This window comes from Triturus cristatus, chromosome 9 (assembly GCF_964204655.1).
Source record: "Triturus cristatus chromosome 9, aTriCri1.1, whole genome shotgun sequence".
Taxonomy (NCBI): Eukaryota; Metazoa; Chordata; class Amphibia; order Caudata; family Salamandridae; genus Triturus; species Triturus cristatus.
The window spans coordinates 762323863-762350843 of NC_140592.1; the positions used below are offsets into that span (position 1 = coordinate 762323863).

At 46.8% G+C, this 26981-nt stretch overlaps 1 protein-coding gene across 2 annotated transcripts in view; it reads left to right on the top strand.

Moving 5' to 3' along the window:
* Window positions 1-445: 445 nt before the first annotated feature.
* The window catches only part of LOC146798800 (uncharacterized), a 209232-nt gene continuing 182696 nt past the window's right edge, over window positions 446-26981 (top strand). The window contains exon 1 of one of the 2 annotated variants that reach the window (XM_085626100.1): window positions 446-501. The gene's annotated coding sequence lies outside the window, so the exon portion shown is untranslated. Of the gene's footprint in view, window positions 502-711; window positions 945-26981 lie in introns of those variants that run through there. The other variant, XM_085626099.1, reaches the window with a different exon arrangement.

Sequence of the window (26981 nt, forward strand, 5' to 3'; positions counted from 1 at the left end):
AAATTGGTCCCTTGGGTGACTTTTCTAAGGTGATGCTGGAATTTTTTAAGCATTGGCATAGCACAATGCCCCTAAATGCGAAGTAACCAGCCGCATCACCAGTACGCTCCTCTGCAGAAAGATAAAACTGCTTTACCAGGCACCCACAACAGAATCCACAACTTGCTCCATGCGCGTCGCCATTTTGGATAAGACAGGAAGTGATATAAGGTATAGCGTCCAACACGGAAGTGAAGATATCATTTTCCGAAGAGCAGCAGTTATAATTGTCATGGATACGAGGTCGGAAACTAATGAGCTTGTCTGATGATACAGACACAGCATACTGTCCCCTTTGTAATTTTGGGTTTCTGTGTTGCTCCTACATTGACGGCGTTTCAGTTATTTTTAATATGGCTCTGCCTCTGCTGACCCGGAACAAAAGAGCAGTACTTCCCTACTGTTTACCCTTCGTTCTTGTCACTTCCTGGAAGACTGCGGACACTCAGAGCTGTCTAATGGGTATTTCTTAAAAAATTATAAATGTGCGTTCGCGTGACAGGTAAAGCTAGATCTCCTCCTCCACAAGCGCCCTACTCCTTCACAGTATCAGCTTCACTGCTGGCAGATGGACGCGCAAAAACACCTCCACTCTCCATAAACCATACAAAAAACAACCCTGGTCACGCCCCTGAAAAATCGTAAATTGACACATTAAGGCAGCGACAGGCCGGTGTTTCGTGACGCAATGTACAGGCCGGGTGGTGGTGCTCACCATTTCGCATGAGTCTCGCAGCCTTGTTTGGGCGCAGCTCAATGACAGGGAATGCCTGAACGGAAGACATAACGTCCACTAGATATAATTTTGTTTCTGTAAAACAAGAACCTGGTGTGTTTGTTGGATCACGCTGCACGAATGAGTCCGGGCGCCCCTGCATCGCCAGCCAGGTTAGGCCTCAGAGCGGGTGAGTTGGGCAGCAGTACTCCCAAATGTACTTAGACAAAGTAGCGTCTTAACTGTGGTTGTAGTATTGGGTCAGCTTCGAAAGAAATTATTTTATTTTCATCACTGAGCTGTAATTTAAGTAGGTAGGATTGGTGTGAAATACAGCATTTAATTAGGGCTTTAGACTCTAAGAAAAGATATCCACCGTATTTTAAATGCCAGCGTCCTATTCTTGGGTAGTCACTTCCGCATTTTATTTTTTTGCATGATAAGAAGTAGAAATACTTGTTACTGTGCTGGAGCCGTTTTCGTGCAATTAATGGCAGGACATAGTTGAGCCATACCAATGCACGGTGCCTCACTGTGCTTCAGCTGAACCTCGCAGGTTTGCAAGGCAAATCTCACATCTCCGTTTTTTATGCAGGGGAGCTACTAATAAACGTGCAAGTCAAGTAACGTCTATTTAACCCCACAGTCTTTAAAACATCATGAACTCAACAATTAAAAAATTATAAAACCCTTACATTTCATAAATATGCATATTACACACATCATAAACTCATAGTTACACACTCCTTTTTTTTAAACTAATAATGACAATGCAATTGCAGACTCCAGGGATTTAATTTAGACTAATAGTGATGTTTTCAACATTATTGCTATGTCACTTATGTTAGACATTGGTTATTTTTAATCAGATTTGCTAACCCTTGAGAGAGCACAAATTGAATTTAGTACCATGCTGTGAAGTGCCCCAGGGCAAGCTCTTATGGCAAAGAAAGGACTAACCTTGTATTTTCCTATTTCTTTTCTATATCGCCATTCATCAAAATAAGGGGCATATGTATCAAAGGGGTTTCCCAATTCTGTGTCTATGGGAAAATGTGTTCATACATATGGCCCTAAGACTTTAACACTTCCGCAGGCTTTTTTTCCATTCCTGTATAACCATGCAAGCCATGGAAGAAGTGGAAGGAATACTTAATGAGCTATGTACAGACATTTAAAGACTAAGTTATGTCATCAGAAAACAAGGACGCCAATGGAGTTATGTTAACTGAGACCAGAATGGCAAATATTTATACAGGCAAATGCCTAAAGGTGAAAGAGGCGCTGGGGAAGGCAGTGAGTTTAGAAGTTCTGTTGCGAGTATTGATGCATATTTTGCTCCAACCGTGTCTGGCAGTCAGTAAATATACTTTCTTCAACAGAAAGCTGGACAGAGAAGATACCATTGATGACTTTGTAACTGCTTAAAAAATATATACTTGTACATTTGGAAATCTAAAACGATGATCTCATAAGAGATCAAATTATAATGCATAGATCACATTATAATGCATAGCAAATAACTCCCATGTACAGGAGGGCTTTAAATGAATGGTGAGGTTTCACCGAACGATAAAATAGCTTTACTATGGAAAGCAATGCTATCAGGTTATCACACTAAAGCAGTAAGCCCAATAAACTGCAAGTGACCGAATAAATTAAGTAACTGCAGAAGAGTAATAAATGTGATCATGAGACTGAAAAGAATAATTGGAAAAATAAATTAAAGTCAGATGATATTAAATGCTGTTGGTGTGTCTGAGACAGAGATTTAACCTCAGATAAGTCTTGTCCTGTTGCAATGCAGAGGTGCAATGTTTGCAGACCTATAGTTCCTTTTGCCAGGTTCTGTAGGGAAAGAATGACCGCTACACAGATATTGCGGGTAAAGCAAGCCATGAACTAGGTGGTGACAGCAGTGAATATGAACATTTTGTGCTGAACGTGAAAAGTTAGGTTTCAGGAATAAAGTAAAAGTTTCATGACGAGTGGTGGTGCTAGATTGCAAGCTGTAACTGAATCAAAACGACCTCACACGAGTTGCAGCGGCAGTGTGGATGAAAACATATGAAGGACAACTTGGTGCTTACCTATCGTCAGCAGATGTGAATCTAGTTGCTTTATATGGTGAACTTATCAATTTGATAGTTTACTGCACTCTTACTTTCAGGTTTAAAAATAGGATGATGGAAGGAACATTATATGTAGTCAAAAGTGGTCCCTCTGTTTTTGTTTTGTTTTGTGGGAGCAAACGAATTTTTACATAATTTTGGGCCCAAATAGCAAACAATAGGTGCTGGTTGTTGGAGAGAAGGCAGCGGCATTCCAGAGTTTAGCTCATGATTTATTGCAAGGAGTTGAGAATTGAAGAGTCTATATATGTGGTGTCCCACACTGGAATTGCTGAAGTGTAAATTTGCAGTAACTAGTGTTGAATACTTTGCTTATTAAATTTGCATGCAAGGGTGTTAATCTCAAGGAAAAACGTGCTGGCAATACACGATGCAACATCTCCTAAGAATAAGAATGATCTCTGTTTCTTTTTTGAAAAAGGCGAAGTTTTTTTAGCACGAGACACCACATGAGAATGCCTTTAAAGACTTATGCTATTTAAATGTGAAGTAGGACGGGCAAAGCCTTTTGAAGTGATTAAGACTGTGATTTGTTCAACTTCTTCTTTATATGTTTTTGACTCCAAGGCTGACTGACAGCGTGTTCACTACAGATGCAAAAAAACAAGGTCACGTCATGAGCCCGATCACCATTAGCCCCCCTCAACCGCCTCAAAACTCCCCAGACATTCCAGAGAGCCCATAATGCCCTGTGCTCCGTCCAGTAGTTATAAAAATATATCGTCCGCATAGAGGGAGAATATATGTTCGCACCCCTCTACGGTTACGTCAGAGCCCCTGCGTTCTTGTCTAACTAGTTCTGCCAGGGGCTCAATGGCCAAGGCAAAGAATAGCGGAGATAACGAGCATCTCTGCCTCGTGCCTCTGCAGACTGCATATTGTGGGGAGAGCATATTGCCCATTTTGACCAGGGCTGTCTGGGTAGTGTACTGCAACCATACCCATTTGACCCTATTCTGCCCCAGTCCCAATCTACATTGTACATGGCTATTGATTTTAAATTGCTTTAAATGTGTATTGTATGACTCTATTGCATATTAATTTCAGTCCCACCTTCTTTTGATAACACCATAGTAATGCGGACAACAAATGTTACAAAAATGATAGTCTACATATTGTTCATATGGTTGTTACAAAACAACTTTTACAAAAATGAAAAATTCTATAAATATCTGTTGGAATATATATATATATCGCCTAGGTAGTTATAGTTAGGACCAAGTTTCCATAGGAAGAGCATTTTTTGTTTTGCTTATAACTTTGGCCTTGTTTGATGAATCTTCATGAAATTTTCCAAACTAATTCATTCTTCATATCAGCTCCTAGGTGATTTGTCAAGGGGGGGGGGGGGCGAGAAAAAAGGGGCTCCCAAAACGTGTTTTCTCCATGTTAATTTCCATAGGAAACTTTAGACAAGGCTACAGGTCGAACGGGTGAACGGAATTGCCCCAAATTTGGCAGGGAGAAGGGTCTTGGTCTAGAACGCACGCTTTTGTTTGGTGTAAATCTGTTCAGTAGTATTTGAGAAATATTGAAATTGGCAGATATCGATAGTTGGGAATTCTGCCATCTGATTGGCTGAGGCGTTACAAGCACGAGCTTGCTGCTTATTGGTTGTGAGCGCTGCTAGCGGTTGCAACTAGGAAGTGTTGGCCGCCATTTTGTGATTCCGTTGAAGGGGAAAAAAGGGCGAAAAGAGTAGGAAAGAGGAGGGTAGGAGCGCTGTGAGGTTTGTGGGGTGGTTAGGGTGTGCTATACAGGGAGTGTGAAGCGATGTATTCACCCCTACCAGTGTAAAAGTGCTCTTTTGCCAAGAGTGAGATGGTGCTGAGGTGAGGTGCCGGTACACTCGGGGATGAAACCGTGAGCTGATTGCTGTAAACTGATGTGCTCTGTGCGCTGTAGGATACTGGCCGCTGTAGCATAGCTGTGCAAGTGGTGTTAGTATGGGTTTAGACTATAGCGGGAGTGGGAAGCAAACTACTCACCCCTGCCGGTCTGAAGACTCGAATGGAGTGTTTTAGCAAGCAGGAATAAATAATCGTGAAGAATATAATGCAGAATGTTGCAATGCCACAGAAGACAAATGGTGAAATCAGGTGTGTTTAAGAAAGGCTCTGTGTGGGATAAAGCGATGGAGTCTTCAAGTTATATAAAAAGTGTCTTTATGTAAGTGCCATAAATGGAACCACTGGTGCAAGAGGTAAGTCATCCAGCTGAGGCAAACTCCAACCGCTTCTGCTGTATTCAAACCTAAGCTCCTGCATCAGTCAATTCCACATTATATGTTACAGTTCCAAGTGACATAAACAATACCTATTAGACATGAATGACTGTAAATTGTAGAATGAAAATAAAGGTAGGATACGATTACCACACTGTGCTAACCAGTTCCTAAACAATGCAGTGTTTTTGATCTTGATCGCCAGTTCGTGAGCAGAGGCTGAGGATGAGTTAATTTGTGTGAAAGGGCTTCGTGGATAAGAGGCAGGCAGAGAGACGCGTGTACAAAGAATAGATCTGGTTTTAAAATGGTTTAGGATAATTTAGTAAATGCCATATTTGCATAGGGCATACATCATCCATCCCTGGTTAGTGTGGAGAGGTAAGGGCCAATAATGAAAACAGAGTTCAAATGCCTAAGCATATTTAGAAAGTTTTTATATGAAAATAGTTCAATTGAAGTGTATTAAAAAATGTAATAGGAAAAAGTAAAAAAAGTTGGAAAAAATCAATCCAAGAATAAAGTAAATTTCTTAAGAGTCTCGGAGATTGCAGTCCGGAAGTTCTTCAGCGGCTTGAGATGCGTAATGTTCCAAGAGGCGATTGTTGCCATCGTGTGAGAAAAGCGAAGCGATCCAATTCATATCCTCAAAGGGACAGTAATGTTCCTCGAATGTTGGAGCGGCAATTTGATTTGGCAGGCAATCTGCAAGGTTGTCAAAGGTCGCACGTTGCAGGAGATCTTTCGCGGCTGAAATCCCAATTCGCTAGAATACCTTTTTGCGTTGCATCCGCCATTGCTCCACTGCCTGAACAATAAAGTTAATGGTTTTCAAGATACTCCATTACCTGCTGGATATCGGGAGCGTTTGCTGGGATGTTGACAAGGCATAGATCCATTTGCCAGTCGATTGGGCAAGTTTTGCAATAAAAAGATGGTTGCGCGCAGATTGTATATGTGTAAATAAATGTCATGTAGCTGGCTCCGATAATAGATAGAGGCAGCCAGCCGAAAAGTTGTTTCATTTTTTCATGGTATTGATGTAACTTCGCGTAGAGGCGTATTCTATCGGACATGCTTGTTACCACAGGGAGCGTAGCCATTTTTAACAAGCTAAAATAGTAGTAGGATGGCCGCAAACAGAGCGAGAATTATGGGCATTGTTGCTGTTATACCAGAGATGATCAAATGAATGAAGTCTGGTATTAGACTAAAAACGGTTTGAAAGCCTGTGAGAAGGCCGGAGGAGACGATGTTAAAAAAGTGTGCCAGATCTTAAATGTCAGATGTGTTGAAATTTGTGTAACAATTCACAAAGTGTAATGGGAGGTTCGTATTTAAAAGGGAGTGTATTTTACTTGAAGTTCGTGCTATCTTCAGTCGATAAATTACTTTTGGAGAAGTGAGGGACACTTCTGTTTGAAACAAAAGCGCTTTCAGTTTGCTCCGTTTAATAAAATCTGTTTTCAAAGTAGGTATTGAAGGCCAAGTTGAACTTTGGGAGTTCTTTGTGTGGGTGGGAATAGAGATTGCCAGAGGAAGTTATCCAGTTTGAAACAGTAAGGACATACGGTATGCCAGCTCACATAGCGTAGCAGTCCATATTATTAAGAAGCAGATAACTGCCGTTAGAAAGCTGTCTGATTGTGGGAGTTGGCGTGCTTTTAAGAAAGCACGCAAGATTGGGGTCTGTAAGCTTAGAAGTGTCGTGCAGTTGACATTCTTGCATAGTAATGAATGACTGCCATTGTGGTCGCAATTTTCACCTGTGAGAAAAACTTCTGTATCCTCTTTAAGACCGCGATATGTAAATGGGAGAAACCACTGCTCGTAAATAAACGCGCTACCTTATATAATCACATACAACATGACAAACAACATGTACACGTAGCAGACACAACAATACTACGTACTGTGGGAACCGTGGCTAGCCATGTACACAAACCAAACATGGCATGGCACCTCTGCCACACAATGCACAATGCAGGGAGAGATGGGAGCAAAGTTTGTGCGAAGGTGGCAAGTGATTCTCGATTATAAAAGTATACAATGCAAAGTGTTGAGGGGATGTGCCGGAGAGATTTGAGTATGCAGAGCACAGACATTTACATGTTAACATACCATGATGGTCTATTGAGTGAAGTCGACAGTGGACGCAACCATGATAGTACAGTCAGTAGGGAAGATTATGAAAACATAGCGCGTACATGCCCCACCCCCCCCAAATCTTTAGCGTAGTGGGCTGGCTCGGCGTACGCAAGGCTAGCGTAGGGGTATGAATAAAAGACATGTCTGTCAGGTCTGCGCAGCTTACACCGCCACGAGGCTGACGCCGTGAACGAGGGTGGCTGCAGGAATAATGCTCTCAGCCTGCTGCTACCCAGAAACTGTCATGGCCGCTGCGACGCACATATGCCCCACAGTTCACCTTTCGACACCGTCGTATGTGAAAGAGGGCCCCCCACGTGCCGGCGGAAGCTTTTGGGCCGAGGTCTGCGAGCTGGGAAGGCTCCTGAGATGAACGCTGGCTACCACTACACAGGCAGCCAGCGCCCAGCCTGAGGCCCAGCACCGTGGAGTGCTCTGTATACTACTAACACAGTAGTCGAATAGGTACCAACACTGGAACGGTGTCTTGATCCCACAATGGACGATGTTAGAACTGCATCTGAGAGTGCAGATGAAGGTACTCCTTTCGACCAGCTGTAACCAACTCTAGGTCCCAAAAGTGGAACGGTGTCTTGATCCCACAATAGACGATGTTAGAACTACATCTGAGAGTGAAGATGAAGGTACTCGCTTCGACCAGGTGCAAGCAACTCTAGGTCCCAACAGTGGAACAGTGTCTTGATCCCACAATGGACGATGTCCGATATTAGCTGCTGCTTGGTTTTGAGAGAACTCATCCGTTGAGGTGCATCAGACTCTGTGCTTCTGTAGCTAACTGCTACACATGATTATTGGGCTTGGTTGACGGCAGTTGGTGGAGTACACCGTGGTACAGCAGGTGGAAACAGTGAAACGGGGTGTTGATTCTGTGATTGAGGATGTCAGAAGTTAAAGTTTGTGATTGATTTCTGTGTACCCACTCCGATCAGGTGCAACCAACTGCGTGCTTCCGAATCCAATGGCACTTGGCTGTGAGGCGTTAATGACAACTGCCTCTGGCCTATAGTGCGGTCAGCAGGGCTCACAATTGAGATGGAGTGGTGATTGTTTAATTACAGAATCCAGTAGGCAACTAACTACAACGTCTATTGTAATATATACAATAGCCTTTTAGTATACTTGCTTGAAGAAGTTTTTTAAGATGACTTGTATGTCTAGTACAATGACCAAATTCTTCTTGGTAGTGGTAAAGAACACTGAATAACAGTGTACACAGTGGACAGCAGAGATCGCAATTCAAATTGTTTTTATTTATTGCAGAGTTTTGTGTAATTTATGTTGTTGTATTTTGTGAAGAGGACGTGAGAAAAAGTATTCATGGAAGACTGTGCTCACTACTGCCTTCAATTTACACTGCAGACACCAGTGTTCACAATTCAGATCGAGTCGCTATTGTAGATGACGCAGTCCTGTAGGCAAAAGACATTGCTCCAGTGCGCTCTGTCCGCACCACGCATACGCATCATCACAGGGTCCGCACACGGTTTTTGTTGCTTCACGTATGGCAAACTGGGCAGCTCAAGTCAGGTGGCAGGTTGTGCACACGATTATGGCACATTTTGTGGCATCAAGTTGTACTGATACACATACTGCTTATAATGTATTCTGTGTTTCTACCCTAGGTATCCATCAGGAGGATAAACAATTTACCGCCACCCTGTATGGGAAGCAGGGTACTGGCTCACCCTGACCTCAATAAAAATAGCCCACCCCTTACTCTCCTCCCTTTTGTTGACAAGCAGGGTACTGGCTCACCCTGACTGATCATGAGGGTAGATGCTTTTTATCACTCACTTCACGTGCACTTCACTGCTGTTTGTTTTTGACCTGAAGAAGCGCCTATGACTCTTGTGGCACCAGTGGCGCGAAACATGTCGATCCATTACATGCATATTTATGCCTGTAAGGGTAACTGTTTACCCATGGGGTTCTAATGTGTTTTTATGGGAAATATTCCCGTTGTTAATTTTTGGCCTTAGCAACCCTTTTCAGATTTTATTGTAATTTGCACGCACCTTGTAGCCCTCTTCATTTGGACCCATACCCCACATACCCTCAGGCACCATCCGGCATGGACTTTAAAAGAGCTCCGCCAAAGTGACCCTTCGGGGGACCCGTTGGGCATTGCACCGCTGGGCCTGACGAGGAGCCAGTGCCCGATGATGAAGCATGACATCCTCCGGGGTGTGTGAGGGCAACAGGAGAGAAGACGTGCTCTTTCTCCTTTTAAAGGGGGGGGTCCCCTCTATACCCAGGTCTTTTTCTTCACTTTTGCTTTTTCTTGGCGAGGACTATTGGTCGCTATCCGGTAGCCAGCCTTTTGACACTTGACCGTAACTCGATCCTCGGTCCCCCCGCTCTTTTTTGATTCAGCTCAAGTCAACGCCACGTGGCTGTGGGCCCTTGCTGCCCGCTCTCTGGCCTACACTGCACACAGCAGTGTTTACAATTCAGATCGAGTCGCTATTGCAGATGATGTAGTGTTGTAGGCAACAGACATTGCTCCTAGTACAGCCCGCCCGCAGCACGCATCATCGCTGGCTGTGCACATGCTGAATGCTTTTGATGTGGCTATCTGAGTGCACTAGACCTGATGGACCCTTTATGGTACAATCTTTTTGTGTATTATTTCAGATCTACTGCCTGTATCTTAGTATACCACAAGTTATGGTTGTTTTACGATAGAATCTTTTCTGTTTTATTTCACATCTAGTGTCCCTACCTTACTGCAGCACAAACTATTGACCCTTTTATTATTGAATCCCTGTGTGTGATCCAATGATTACTATTGGAGTTGATGCTAGCAGCAACTATTCCCTGAGGGCTGCTTTACACTCACCCCACACGCATCCAGCACAGACGTCACTGGATATGTAACCGTGGTAATAAAAAGGAGTCGAGCGCACGTGCCCGTACCCACTTCCACTATCTCTCTGTGTCCGTGTGTTCATTATGTATGCATGATACTGCCCCTGGGTCGCACCACATTACAATGTGCTGTGGACAGCGTATGCAACCATGTTACCTCTGGCAGTCGGGAAAAGTTCTTTTATGTAGCTTTTAGATGCATGGCTATCACAGGCGGAAGGCTACTTTACAGAGCATGAATATTGATGAAGATGATGGTTGCATGTTGTGTGTACTGTCAGATATGTGTACATAGCAAAAAGTTTTCAAAAAAGCTCTAAGCAGAAGAGGAGTCTCATCAAACGCTGTATAGAGAGTGGCGAAAATGGGTGGAGTTCTCCAACTGTTACAATGGGAAATGTTATAAACCAATCAAATGCTTTTCTTGAAGGTCACATGGCAATCGTGCAGAGAGCACGCAAGGAGGCCGCACCCGACGCGATTTTGAGAAAATATTACCATAATATAAGTTTATTACAGTTAGAAATATATAAATGTTTAAAATATTTTAGATTATCGCTTGTTCTCATATACACTTTTAACTTATTTAGATATAGCTTTAAGACGAAAAAAAAATGAGGGAATTGCGTTCCCGGCGTGACACCATACGTCTATGACGTAACACAGGGCCTGGCAGCGTGCACCCGTCGCATACGCAACGTGCAGCGGGCGTGACCCCATACATACATGACGTAAGGCGGGGCTTGGTACTGCGTACCCGTCGCATACCAAAGTAGCAGCTGGCGCGACGACGTACGTATATGATGTTACGCGGGACTCGGTGCCACGAACCCGTCAGATACGAAATTCGCATCCCTTACGAATTTAGCAATATGGCGGATAGGATTGGCATGCTGATGGAGCTTAGTACACTACTGGTACGGGACTTCAGTTTTCTAAAAAAAAAAATTACAAAAAAACTATAGACATACTATTTTTTTGAAGATATAAAACATTACATATTTTTCAAATTAAAAACAAAAAAGGATAATAGAGTTCCAAAATATTACCAAAAAAAAATAGGTTTTATAAATATGAAAATATGAAATTAACATTTAAAAAACCTTTGAAATTCCCTGAAAAAACCCATAGGTTTCAGGGACGTTCTAGTTAGTTGGACATTTGACTCGTATAAAAGCAGAGAAATTCACCCGTTATAGTTAGTTGAGCTAACTATAACTCGCGCGCCCGCAATGCACTGGTGATGACGTCACATATTACATCACTCATGACATGGTCAGTGACATCACTGATGACATCACGGATGACATCATCTACCTGATAATCTGATGCACATACTGATGGCCTTATATAAACTTTGATACACGCACTCTAAAATACAGACTTCTATTTTTTTAAACCATACACACAACAATGCCAGATGCTACATACACCCACTATTTCCTAGGTCTGCACTCACATCCACTCACTTATACATGCAGTTAGTCATCAATACAGTACTATAATATGCACTCATACACCTATACATACAGTCACAGTCCGCCACTCATCCATAGAGTTACTCACACACCTAGTCAGTCATGCAAAGAATCAATCACATACCCATTTACTCATGTATACAGTTATTTATACACACACCACATCACTTATTTATGCATATACTAACACATATTTACTGTCATATACAATCACTGATATAAGCAGACACTTTTATACACACACTCCTTCAAATAACGTACTCTCACGTATAGTAATTTATATACTCCAACACTCACATATACTGTTTTAAAACATATGTAGTTACTCACACATATACCAGTGAGACATTCACTCACCAACACACCCATACACACACTAACTCACCCATACAGCCCTTCCCAGATGTTCTTTTGAATCCATACAACCAGTGAATCACCCACTCAGACATCTATGCACAGTCACACCCCCCCACACAGACACTCAGGCACTCATACAGATACTCAGTGACCAAATCAATGACCCATATAGACACTCATGTAGCTACTCACCAACCCATGCAACAGCTTATACACCAACTGAGACACAAATACAGGCTTTCACACAGTTTAGTCACTAACCCATACATTCAGTAACACATGTTCAATCACTCAGTTATACAGTCCGTCACGCACCTACTAAATAATCCATTCAGGGACTTGTAAGTTCACTCTTTCTTCAATACACCTTGGCATATATATATATATGAAAAATATTTAAACTTTACTGAAACACATATTCACTGGATGATGTCATCAGTGATGCCATTTGAGATGTCATCAGTGATGTCACTGACCATGTCATGAGTGATGTAATATGTGACGTCATCACCAGTGAATTGCGGGCGCGCGAGTTATAGTTAGCTCAACTAACTATAACGGGCGAATTTCTCTGGTTTTATATGAGTCAAATGTCCAACTGCCTATAACGTCCCTGAAACCTATAGTTTTTTCAGTGTGCATATATGTGAGCAAGGACATTCTGTCCGAAACGCGTCAGATTGCAGCTCTGAAATAAAAATTTCATCTGTGCCAATTACCTGGGATTTGTGTTGTCTCTGTTCGCCGTATAGCGCGGGAATGCGCTAGGAGGTGCGGAGACGACGCCGTTTGTGTGTATGTATGTATGTATGTATGTATCTCCTACTGGCGGTCGCCAGCAGGTAGATATAGTTCGGATCTATTTTCCTTAGGAAATCCGCAACATTCTATTTGGAATAACTTTGGCGCCTATTGACGAATCTTCGCGAAATTTTCCAAACTTTTGGCCAGCTCAGGTCCGCTTCTATCCTGAAAGTTTCACGGTGATTCGTCAAGCGGGGGCCGAGAAAAAAGGGGGGGTCCCAAAACGCGTTTTCCCCACGCATTTTCTCGTAGGACCTTTAGCCGTAGCTACAGCCTGAACTGCTGAAGGGCATTACACCAAATTTGGCAAAGAGGTAGTCCTCAGTTAAGATTCGTGCCTTTTGCCTAAATGGTGTAAATCCGTTCAGTAGTTTCTGAGAAAATTAGAGTTAAAAGTACATATATATCTATGGCCTCGGAGGATCCGCGCACCCTCCCGATCACAAGCTGAATTTTAATTGGCTGCCAACACTCTGAATCAGGAAGTGTTGGCAGCCATCTTATGCCTCGGTAGAACCAAGGCACAAGAACCCCCCCCCCCCCAAAATGGCGCAAAACGCAAAAAAGGGGCAGGGTAGAAACACCCTGACCCCCTAGGCCTGCTCAGGGGGTCCCACAAGGACCCCCAAGGCTTTAAAAAGCGGGAGGATGCGCGCTGGATGTGCACATCCTGCCGATATAATTTTTTTTAAGCATATTTGCTACATATGTTAATTTGCCCCCGGGGGCATATTGAAAAAGTAGGTGTGGGGGGTCCCAATCCCCCCCACACTGCCCCGGGGACCGCCACCCCCGGGGCACTAACATTAAATAGGCGGGGGGGCTCTCAGGCCCCCCCAGCCCCGGGGACCGCCACCCCCGGGCAACTTTAAAATAGGTGGGGGGGCTCTCAGGCCCCCCCAGCCCCAGGGACTGCTACCCCCCAGGGCTTCTTTAAAAGGGGCAAGGGGGCTCTCAGGCCCCCCCAGACCTGGGGACTGCCACCCCCCGGGGCAACTTTAAAATGTGGGAGGGGGGCTGCGCAGCCCCCCTCCTGGAGCCTTGTACAGGCCCTGGGGAACTCCACCCCCCAGGGCCGGCTCCTGCAGTGTCCCGGGGTGCCCACCCCCAGGACACTGCTGTTTGCAATGGCAGGGCGGGAGCCTCGTGGCTCCCACCCTGCCATTGCAAACTGCTTTGCTTCATTGAAGCGAGAGCAGGGAAACCGGCCCCATCCCGTAATTTTTTTTTTTTTCTTTTTTTAAATATATTTATTAATTTCACCATTACACAGTTAGCACAATATATCGTATACTCTCCGATAGTAGATTTAGATTCTTATAAAATTTTACATACAATGAATTAATATCGCTACAAATTCCAACACCAGATACAATAGATTCATCCGGGCTTTCCCAGCTTAACCCCTTTAACCAAAACCCTCCTTCCATTTTATTATGGGGTCCCATATCCTTATCCCCAGTTTCCTTCCTGTTCTGCCTTTCCGAGCATATATATTTTTCTCCAAATTATAAGTGGACAACAGGTTAGCAAGCCAAACTTGCATTGCGGGTGGGCTTTTATCCAACCAGGCCCTGGCTATGCAGAGTCTAAAAACTGCCATTGCGACAAAAATAAAATCTCTCTGAATAATATTGGTGTCCGTAACAATCCCTAGCAGTATTTCCGAGGGGGTTTAAGGTAACTTGAATGTCCAGGGAGGCATCAAGAAATTTCTCTATATCTTTTAACACCGTTTGTAATTGCGGACAAGCCGCAAATATATGGATTTGATCTGCCTCAGGGGAACTACACCTTGGGCATGTAGTGCCGGCGGTGCCCCCCCACTTTGCTATTTTTGCTGGAGTAAAATATAACGAGTAGAGGGTTTTATAGTGCTGTGATTGCAGCGGTGCTGAGCAGAGGAGAGTACGCCCTCGGTCCAATGACTCTTTAAACCAACTTGGCTCCCCTGCCAGCTTGTCTGCCCACTTTACCATCTGCTTATCCATATCGTCTGGTTTACCTACTAGCAGATTCGCATAAAAGCTCCTAATAGAGCAGTCCCCCCCATACCTTATTTTCTCCAATATTTCTACCTTATCGAACCCATTCCTTCCACCCTGTTTATCGCCCAGAAAACTTCTTAACTGCAAAATTTTTAAAAAATCCCTCCTGTCTAACCCAAAAATATTTACTAAATCATTAAATTGGATCATCGCCTCCGTGTTCCTCAAATCTCCAAGCTGTACTACCCCCTTCTCCATCCAAACCGCCATCGTAGTGTCCCAAAAGATCTGCTTTGGGAAGGAGACATTTTTATACAGTCTGGTATATCTATTGTATCTGCCCAGGCCAAATTTTTTCCGCACTGCATTCCAAATCTTAATTGCTGCTTGTACTGTCTTGAACCTGGTTCTTTTGTAGTATGCAAAATCAATACATTTAAGAAAGGAATTCTCCACCTCAGGTCCCAACACTATGGCGTATATTCTAGATGAATCATTTTGTGTTCTGCCGTCGAGGCCACCCCCGCCTATTATCCCACGCATATATTGTAATGCAGCTGCCCAATAATACAATCTGAAGTCAGGGGCTCCCCAGCCTCCTCTCTCTCTAGGCAGAGACATGAAGCGGTATGCCCTACGAGTCTTGCCATGGGCCCAAATAAATCTATTTAACATATTATCAAGCTCCTTAAACCATTTCATCTCAAACCATAGCGGTATTGTCCTAAAAAAATATAAAAATTTTGGCAGTATTAGCATTTTTATAACATTGATGCAGCCCATTAACGTCAGGTGCAAATTATTCATTCGATCCAAATCCGTCTTAACTTTTAGCATCAGGGGCGCCAGATTCTTCTGTATTAGTGACTCCAAGTCTGCTGTAATTGCAACCCCCAGATATACCGCTGAGTCGGTGACTCTTTGATCACTGAAGACAATATAATGGTTACATATTATTTGCGTTTTAGAGCTATTTAAGCTATACCCCGATACCTGCCCAAATCTTTGTGCTTCAGACTCAATTTCTCCTATGGCCATGCTGGGGTTGGGCGTCAAAATGGCCACATCGTCGGCATAGGCAAGGGTCTTCATCATACTTCCATTCAACCTAATTGGAGGGATCCTTACGTTGTTATCTATATTCCTTATCAATGGGTCCAGGTAAAGAGCAAATAATAATGGGGAAGATGGGCATCCCTGTCTAGTCCCTCTTCCAATACTAACTGCTGCTGATTTACCCCTATTAACTCTTATCTTACCTGATGGATTCTTGTACAAAGTCTGCATTGCGGTTATAAAGCTATTCCCGAAACCATTCCACTTTAATATTTGCCATAGATATTCCCAGGAGACCCTATCGAACGCCTTCTCAGCATCTAAAAAGAGCGCCGCAATAGGGTCCCCCAGGCCAGCCGCCGCATCGAAAGCTGTAATCACCTGTCTAATATGTTGTGTGGTGCCTTTACCGGGAATAAACCCATGCTGAGTATGGCTTACTAAACCCTCTATTACCTCTGCGAGTCTTATTGCTAATATCTTAGAGTAGACTTTAGTGTCAGCGTTCATCAATGTAATAGGCCTGTATGACCCTGGGAGTAGCGAATTTTTTCCTTTTTTTAAAATAACAATGATATCTGCTTCCCCCCATGACTCGGGGATCATATCCCCTGTCTGTGCTTCCAACATAACCTGAAACATATCTATTCCAATAACTTCATAAAATACCTTGTAAAATTCGACCGGGAGCTGGTCAGGACCGGCTGCTTTACCCGATGGCAACATATTTAGTGCCATGTGAAATTCCTCCAAGCTAAAGGGGGAATCCAATCTATACTTTTCTTCCATAGGTAAACCCGGAGGAATAATCGTACTAAGATAATTTTGAATCTCACTTATAGACACTCCCCTGTCCCTCGTGTATAGTTCTTCGTAAAATTTCCTGAACACTTCCCTCACTTCGATTGATGCAGTGACCCTAGTTCCATTCCTATCCATGATCTCCTGAATATCTGATGCTGCTAATTTCTGTCTAGTGCGTACTGCGAATAGATGGCCTACCTTGTCGCTTAGCTCATAAGCAGCTTCCCTCTTAGTTAAGTAGTTCTATACTGCTTTTTAGGTCTCGCCTGAGACAGCGCTTTAGCGCTGCTCAGGCGAGACTTATAGTAAGCGAGTTTTGGAAGTGCAAACAGTGGCTTTTCAGGCCTCCAAATACAGTGCATGTGCCCCAGGCGCGCGCACCATTTGGCAGCCTGAAAAGCACTGCCTGATCACTTGCTTTGATGTCCTCAGTGAGCCGTGCGGACACTGAGGACATCAAAGTGCACACCATTTGCCACCCCCTTGTTTTTTCCTTTGATCCCTATCTTTCCCTTCCTCAATCTCACCCTCTCTCTGCCTTTTACAACTGCGGCCCGCCCCCACTCCCCCCTCCCACTCCCTCCTCGTTTAATGTCGCTGTCATTGTCATCGTATTTTGGAGTGAATTCACAGTTTGAGTCCGCTCGCACTACAGTGGTTCAGCACATTAGATAGAGGCGAGCAGTTCTGGGCTGCCGGTAAATTGCGTTTGGCTCTAACTAACCAAAACCTTTAAAGTAAACATGTTGTTCCTGACTAGATTTCACATGCTTTACTTAATCTTGCATTACCTATGTGTTTGTTTTTTCAAGGATTTTGTTACTTATTTTTCACGCACCTATCACTCTTGTCTCCCCTCCCTTATAACCTATTTCCAGGTTCTCCAGCGCCACAACGTCATATAAATGGCAATAGCACTATGCAAATATAATCACTCATCTGCAAATGAACAGACTAAAGTAAAAAAACATTAGATTTCAATGCTAAAAACTCTAACTTTCACAAATGCGAGACTGCTGCACGCCGCACACTGCTGCACGCCGCACACTGCTGCACGCCGCACACTGCTGCACGCCACACACTGCTGCACGCCACACACTGCTGCACGCCACACACTGCTGCATGCCGCACACTGCTGTACGCCGCTGCATGCCACACACTGCTGCACGCCACACACTGCTGCACGCCTCACACTGCTGCACGCCGCACACTGCTGCACGCCGCACACTGCTGCATGCCGCTGCACGCCGCACACTGCTGCACACCGCCCACTGCTGCACGCCACACACTGCTGCATGCCACACACTGCTGCACGCCACACACTGCTGCATGCCGCTGCACGCCGCACACTGCTGCACGCCGCACACTGCTGCACGCCACACACTGCTGCACGCCACACACTGCTAACCGGCGCACACTGCTGCACGCCACACACTGCTGCACGCCACACACTGCTGCATGCCGCACACTGCTGCACGCCGCTGCACGCCACACACTGCTGCACGCCACACACTGCTGCACGCCTCACACTGCTGCACGCCGCACACTACTGCATGCCGCTGCACGCCGCACACTGCTGCACGCCGCACACTGCTGCACGCCGCACACTGCTGCACGCCTCACACTGCTGCACACCACACACTGCTGCACGGCGCACACTGCTGAACGGCGCACACTGCTGCACGCCACACACTGCTGCATGCCACACACTGCTGCATGCCGCACACTGCTGCACGCCGCTGCACGCCACACACTGCTGCACGCCACACACTGCTGCACGCCACACACTGCTGCACGCCACACACTGCTGCACGCCACACACTGCTGCACGTCTCACACTGCTGCACGCCCCACACTGCTGCATGCCGCTGCACGCCACACACTGCTGCACGCCGCACACTGCTGCACGCCTCACACTGCTGCACGCCTCACACTGCTGCACGCCGCACACTGCTGCACGCCGCACACTGCTGCATGTCGCCGCACGCCGCACACTGCTGCACGCCACACACTGCTGCACGCCACACACTGCTGCACGCCACACACTGCTGCATGCCGCTGCACGCCGCACACTGCTGCACGCCGCACACTGCTGCACGCCACACACTGGTGCACACCACACACTGCTGCACGTCACACACTGCTGAACGGCGCACACTGCTGCACGCCACACACTGCTGCACGCCACACACTGCTGCATGCCGCACACTGCTGCACGCCGCTGCACGCCACACACTGCTGCACGCCACACACTGCTGCACGCCACACACTGCTGCACGCCGCACACTGCTGCACGCCGCACACTGCTGCACGCCGCACACTGCTGCACGCCGCACACTGCTGCACGCCGCACACTGCTGCACGCCGCTGCACGCCACACACTGCTGCACGCCACACACTGCTGCACGCCTCACACTGCTGCACGCCTCACACTGCTGCACGCCTCACACTGCTGCACGCCGCACACTGCTGCACGCCGCACACTGCTGCACGCCGCACACTGCTGCACGCCACACACTGCTGCACGCCACACACTGCTGCACGCCACACACTGCTGCATGCCGCTGCACGCCGCACACTGCTGCACGCCGCACACTGCTGCACGCCGCACACTGCTGCACGCCACACACTGCTGCACGCCACACACTGCTGCACGCCGCACACTGCTGAACGGCGCACACTGCTGCACGCCGCACACTGCTGCATGCCGCTGCACACCACACACTGCTGCACGCCACACACTGCTGCACGCCACACACTGCTGCACGCCTCACTGCTGCACGCCGCACACTGCTGCATGCCGCTGCACGCCGCATGCCGCTGCACGCCGCACACTGCTGCACGCCGCACACTGCTGCACGCCACACACTGCTGCACGCCTCACACTGCTGCACGCCTCACACTGCTGCACGCCTCACACTGCTGCACGCCGCACACTGCTGCACGCCGCTGCACGCCGCACACTGCTGCACGCCGCACACTGCTGCACGCCACACACTGCTGCATGCCACACACTGCTGCACGCCACACACTGCTGCATGCCGCTGCACGCCGCACACTGCTGCACGCCGCACACTGCTGCACGCCACACACTGCTGCACACCACACACTGCTGAACGGCGCACACTGCTGAACGGCGCACACTGCTGAACGGCGCACACTGCTGAACGGCGCACACTGCTGAACGGCGCACACTGCTGCATGCCGCACACTGCTGCATGCCGCACACTGCTGCACGCCGCACACTGCTGCACGCCGCACACTGCTGCACGCCACACACTGCTGCACGCCGCTGCACGCCGCACACTGCTGCACGCCGCACACTGCTGCACGCCGCACACTGTTGCACGCCGCACACTGTTGCACGCCGCACACTGCTGCACACCACACACTGCTGCATGCCGCACACTGCTGCACGCCGCTGCACGCCACACACTGCTGCACGCCACACACTGCTGCACGCCACACACTGCTGCACGCCTCACACTGCTGCACGCCGCACACTGCTGCACGCCGCACACTGCTGCATGCCGCTGCACGCCGCACACTGCTGCACGCCGCACACTGCTGCACGCCACACACTGCTGCATGCCTCACACTGCTGCACGCCGCACACTGCTGCACGCCGCACACTGCTGCACGCCGCACACTGCTGCACGCCACACACTGCTGCACACCACACACTGCTGAACGGCGCACAATGCTACATGAAACACTACTGCACGCCACACACTGCTGCACGCCACACACTGCTGCACGCCACACACTACTGCACTCCACACACTGCTGCACGCTGCACACTGCTGCACGCCGCACACTACCGCACGCCGCACAATGCTGCGCACACTGCTGCATTACACACTGCTGCACGCCGCACACTGCTGCATGCCGCACACTGCTACACGAAACACTGCTGCATGCCACACACTGCTGCACGCCGCACACTGCTGCACGCCGCACACTGCTGCACGCCGCACACTGCTGCACGCCACACACTGCTGCATGCCGCTGCACGCCACACACTGCTGCATGCCGCACACTGCTGCATGCCGCACACTGCTGCATGCCGCACACTGCTGCATGCCGCACACTGCTGCACGCCGCACACTGCTGCACGCCACACACTGCTGCATGCCTCACACTGCTACACAAATCACTGCTGCACGCCACACACTGCTGCACGCCGCACACTGCTGCACGCCACACACTGCTGCATGCCGCTGCACGCCGCACACTGCTGCACACCGCACACTGCTGCACGCCGCACACTGCTGCACGCCGCACACTGCTGCACGCCGCACACTGCTGCACGGCGCACAATGCTGCACGCCACACAATGCCGCACACTGCTGCACGCCACACACTGCTGCACACTGCTGCATTACTCACTGCTGCATGCTGCACGACACTGCTGCATGCAGCACACTGCTGCATGCCGTACACTGCTGCATGCCGCACACTGCTGCATGCCGCACACTGCTGCATGCCGCACACCGCTGCAAGCCGCTGCATGCCACACGCTGCTGCACGCCACACGCTGCTGCACGCCACACGCTGCTGCACGCCGCACACTGCTGCACGCCGCACACTGCTGCACTCCACACACTGCTTTTATGCGAGTTTATGCTACTGACATTGTAAATGACAATGCCTTTTATTTGTTTTAAAACCAAAGCATAAATAAAAGGCATTGTAATTTTACAATGCCAATAGCTCAAACTCTTATAAATGCGAGACCTATTGCATTGCAAATGCTTGTTTTGAAGTGCATTCTGTCGCCTCTGCCCTGAGGACCACTAGTTTTAATAAATGTGCTTCTATTGATACATTGTCTCTTATATCCCTAACCAATTCCTCCTCTACCCTTAATATCTTTTGGTAAACCTCCTTAATTTCCAGCCGTGTCTTTTTTTGTGATGAGAACACATAGCTCATCGTCTCGCCCCTTACTCCGGCCTTAAAGGCATCCCATACTATTCGTGACGGAGCCGTGCCTTTATTAATTTCCCAGTACTCCTTAATCCAATCAGACATGTAAACCCTGTATCCTTCATCCCTCAGAAGGGCTCTGTCAAATGTCCACTGCATATCCTTTCGCCTTATCTGCCCTATTCTAATCGTCAAAATCAGTGGACTATGGTCCGAGACGATACGAGGTTGCTTTTCTATCTGCGCCTCTGGCATCAGGGAAGATGAGATCAAAAAATAATCTAATCTGACAAGCACCTTGTGAGGGGCCGAATAATAGGTACTACCATCACTGCCTGGGTTTACCTTAATCCATGGGTCCCTTAGTGAGTTGTTCGACACCATATCTGTGAGTGCCTTATGGGTTCTCTTTTTTCTCCCTGCGTATGTCCTTCCCGGGTGTAAAAATGAACTACTGGGATCGTGGATATTAAAATCGCCACAGCATATAATTGGTTCAGGCCATAATGCCAACTCAATGTCTAAAAATTGGAAGAGTTCGGGATCGTCTTCTGTTGAACCGTACACAGAAACTATAGTACATTTTTCCCCCTTGAATTTTATTTCGACTATTACCCACCTCCCCCATTGATCTTCCTTTTTACTTATCACCTCCACATCGGTGGATCTTCCTAGTACCGCCACTCCCCTGTGCTTAGTCCCTTGCTTTGTATTTGCTAATACCGCAAATCCTAGGTGGTCCAATAGATAACCCTTAGATGCTTCAACATGGGTTTCTTGAAGACAAACCAAATCCAGCTTAAGTGTCCTAAGTAATGCCGCCACCCTAAGCCTCTTACCTGGGTCGTTGAGTCCACAGATATTAATGGTAGCAATCCTACAACTCATTAAGACCCATCATAGGTTTTATCCAACGATGCATACCTTATTCTATCTATCGTTCTGTTGTGACTTGAAAAGTGTATCTGATGATTGTGATTATCATTTAGACTCCTCCTTATAACAAATCTGTGTTGTGCACTATGAATTCCGTGCGCGAAATATTGTGCTCTCCTGTGTTGCTTCTTAAACCCTACCTCACCTTTTTTCCCATTTTTACCCCTCTTTTTCCCTCCTAACTCCACCCTCCCCACCCTCTGTCCTCTGTCCTCCACCCCCCTCCCCCCCTCCCTGCGTTTACTGGCAAATAGGTCCAGGGACCTATGTGCGACCGCACTAGCTCGTGGGAAACGCTCCTCACTCTCCCCCCCCACACCTGACCCCCAATTCGTCCTATACCCCACCTATACCCCACCTATGTGTCTTTAACCTAACTATTTAATCTTTTGTGTGTACTATCTCCTTAGTAAGAGTAAACCAATCTGGGAGATACCTATATCTAAAGTCTTCCTCTCCTAGCCTGTAAATCTCGCCCAGTGACTTCCAAGCCTTTAGCATTTAACATTTTTTGTATTTCTCAGCCCCCTTTCTGTGATTTAATCTCTTCTAAAAACTGTTGGGCCTTAATCTCAGAAAGAAAGATACTCATTCTGCCCTTGAAAACCACCTTTAGCCTTGCGGGAAATAAGAGGAACGCCTCAGACCCTAGTGCCTGAAAAGGTTTGATAAGCTGTCTGAGTCTCCATCTTCTTTCTACCGTTACATGGCAAAAATCTGGTCTAGCAAAGAATGTGGTTCCCTCATATGTTCTTTTCTTATCAGGTCTAGCCTTATTTATAATTTCCTCCCTAAGCAGGAAGTTCCCAACATATACCAAAATGGCTCTTGGAAGTGGGAGTAGGCCTGCCTGGCCCTTGCCCCCTTGGTTTTTTCTAACAGTGAATGGGAATCTGTGGGCTCGTTGGATCTCTCTTTTCCATTCCCACTGTGATTCAGGGAAAGCTCCTCTCAACAAGTTAGCCACGAAGTGCATAATGTCGTCCCCCTCTTTCCCTTCCGCCACCCCCAAAATGCGAATGTTATTCCGCCTCTGACGGTTTTCGAAGTCTTCCAGCTTCCATTGCAAGTCACTAGTCAGTTTTTCTTGTTCCTGTTTGAAGTCCTGCAGACCCCCAAGGTCATCCTCTATTTTTCCAGTCCGCTCCTCTACCTCAGTCACTCGCTGGGCAACCCCTTCATAGAGTTTATTGACCTTCTTAAGGGTATTGTGGATTTTCTTTGTGGCTTGTCTAGCCCTCCGACTTTCCGACCTTGCTTCTCATTGCATCTGTTTAAGTGTAGCACAAATCGTGTCAAAAGGAGCCAAGTACTGTGCAGGAATGGGAGTATTATCTAGGGGCTTGCCCTCCTCCGCATAAGACTGCGACGTTGCAGAATAGTCCCAGTCTAACTTCTTCCCCTCTGCTATAGGTGATTCAAGTCTTCCGCCGTACCTTCTGCCCCTTGCCTTTCTCTTTTTCTGTGTAGCCTCTTTCATAGAGAAGTTTGAATCAGAGCTTATTTCCCCATCTGACTCCCCCTCTGCTGAGGTGTCATCAGTTGACTGGGAGATATCTGTGTCCTCATTCAGTGAAAAAAAACATTCCCCGTCGGCTGAGGCTCCCTCTTTTTTCTCTGGGCCCACATTTTTAATATCAGTGACCAACATAGAGTTTTTTCCTGTTGGGTTAGAGTCGTTATTTGCTTCCTTGCCCCTTTTCCTGCCCATCTCAGCTTCTAATTGTATAAGTGCCTCTAACATATCCGTACTTCCAGATACCCCAGGTGCAGATGAGCACTTACTAGAATCTGGTATTAAGTTCTTTTTAGGCCCCATTATTGCTTCCAGCTCACTGTCGTTAGGGGATATAGGTTGTAGTACCTTAGACTCTGTAACGCCTGCGTTGCCTTCTCCGCCGCCGCCGCCCCCGTAGCTGCTGGCGAGTGCTGCTGTCGAAGCGTGTGGTTGCCTAGCAGCGGACGCCTCCGGTGCGTCCTCGAGGACGTTCGTGGTCACGGTTTGCTCGGTGTTCGGCTCAATCTGCAGAAGGGGACTTTTCCTGGCTGTGAAGACTTCCGTCAAGGTAGACTGCCTTAATGTTGCGTCTTTCCCCTTATTCTCACCCTGAGATACACTTGTGGATGTTTCTTTGCTGAGATGCTCCGGGACTTGCTAGGAGCGGGTTCGATCGAGGCTATCTGCTACTGTCGAGTCTGTTTTCTGTTGTGCCTCGGCATTCTCCGCTTTCTCCATCGCCCGAGGTTTGATCGTCTTTTCATTTTTCTTCATCCTTTGAGGTGGTATTGCTTTCCGTATTGCGCCTGACCCTCGCTGTTGTATTCCCGGAGGTGGGTCACTACTGCTTCTTTTCGGATCCGCATTATTGCCTTTTTCATCTTCTCGCTGGCTCTTTGACACGTCGTAATGCGGGATTGTTTTATCTTTCTCCTTATCCTTGAGAGCTTTTACCAATCGCGCCGGCATCCTCGTCAATTGACCCCGCACCGTGGTTTCCCACTTACTTAGTCTTAGGACGAGCTGGGTGAATTGGGTTTTAGACGTGGGATATTTTGACCAGAAGCTGGTTAGTCCTGCCTGTATCCAAACAGTGAAATCCATAGGAGAGGTATATGGAGTAAATTCTTCATCCAACAGCCATCAGGTGTAACGGGGAGAGAGAACTGGAGCGTCTTCTCACCACAACCTCACGGCGGCCATCTTGCCCCCCCCCATTCCGTAATTTGTTTTAGAAAATTTGAATTTGAGGGTGAGGCCCTGGGGGATGAGGTCCCCAGGGCCACAAAAAAGTAAAAGGGGGGCCACACAGCCCCCCTTTAAAAAAAATAAAGCGATCGTCCACGGCCCGCCCCCTCACAAGCACACTCTGCATGTACGTTTTAAATTGGGGAATTAATTTCTCTTCAATATTGGGGGTCCCTGGGGGCCAACTAGCCCACCAGGTACCTCCAGTGAGCGCCACAGGGCTGCGTTGCAGAGAGGTGTTCCAGGCCACGCCCCTTTTTACACCTCTCTGCAACGCAGCCTTGTGGCTCTTACTGGAGGTACCTGGTGGGCTAGTTGGACCCCAGGGACCCTCAGGATTCAAAGGGACTTAATCCCCCAACTTCAAACGTGCCACGGGGCGCGTTTGCATAATGGTGAAGGTAGGGGGCGGGGCCTGAGGTGATATGTGTGCAAACACACCCTGTGGCGCATTTTAAGTTGGGGAATTAATTCCTCTTCAATCCTGAGGTCCCCTGGGGGCCAACTAGTCCACCAGATACCTACAGTAAGTGCCACGGAGCTGCGTTGCAGAGTGTTGTAAAAAGGGGCGTGGCCTCTGAACACCTCTCTGCAACCCAGCTCCCTGGCGCATACTGGAAGTATCTGGTGGACTAGTTGGCCCCCAGGGGACCTCAGGATTGAGGAGGAATTAATTCCCCAACTTAAAACGTGCCACAGGGCGTGTTTGCACACATATCACCTCAGGCCCCGCCCCCTTCCTTTACCATTGTGCAAATATTCCTCTAAAATCAGCCGAACTACGAATTCCGATTTACTCACCTGTTATCAGGAGAGAACCCAGTGCTGCATCTTTTAGCCCAGCACTGACCCTGTAAAGTAATTCTAAGCGTACTTACCAGTAACTTGTATTTCCTTCCATAGGAATCCATTGTGTGGTTTTCAGCAGAAAAGTTTCCAAGTGTCTATTTTCACAAACTAAAAATATTCCTAAAAAATCATCTGTATGACTCAAACACATTCTTTCAACTGTTTACAGGAGATTCACCAGTGCTGGATCCAGGATCCACCACTGAGTAAGAAAAAGTAACGATAACACCACTTACCTGCTAAGTGAATTTTCTGCCATAGGATAACATTGGTGATTTTATGTGAAACATTTTCGAAGTGTCAACTTTTAAAACACAATATTATTCCTTAAAAATCACTACTGTAACAAAAACGCTTTTTCTCAACTGTTTACAGGAGATGTCCAAGGACTGAATCTAGGATCCAGTCCTGTGGTTAGAAAAGTAATCCATAAAGTAACTAAGTGCATTTGACTAGAAATTCACATTGAGCTCAATGTTGCATTGTGTTTGAAATTGTGTTGCCCATTGCAACAACTGTAACTACTGTCCTTAAGTCTATTGCCTATTTGCAAAGTATTTAAACTAAAGTAATTCATTCTGAGAAAGTATATTTTGTATTGTAATGTATAATGTAATTAAAAAAAATCTAAAAATAAATAGTTTAAAATTCAGTAAATCAGAATCAAAAACATCAGTATAACAATTAATACATTAAAAATTGTCATATACAAAACCTTTGAAATTCCCTGAAAAACCATAGGTTTCAGGCCTGACAGTTAGGAATTAGCATTTAAAAAACCTTTGAAATTCACTGAAAAAAACATCGGTTTCAGGCCTGATATATAGTTAGGAATTAGCATTTAAAAAACCTTCGAAATTCACTGAAAAAAACAATAGGTTTTAGGG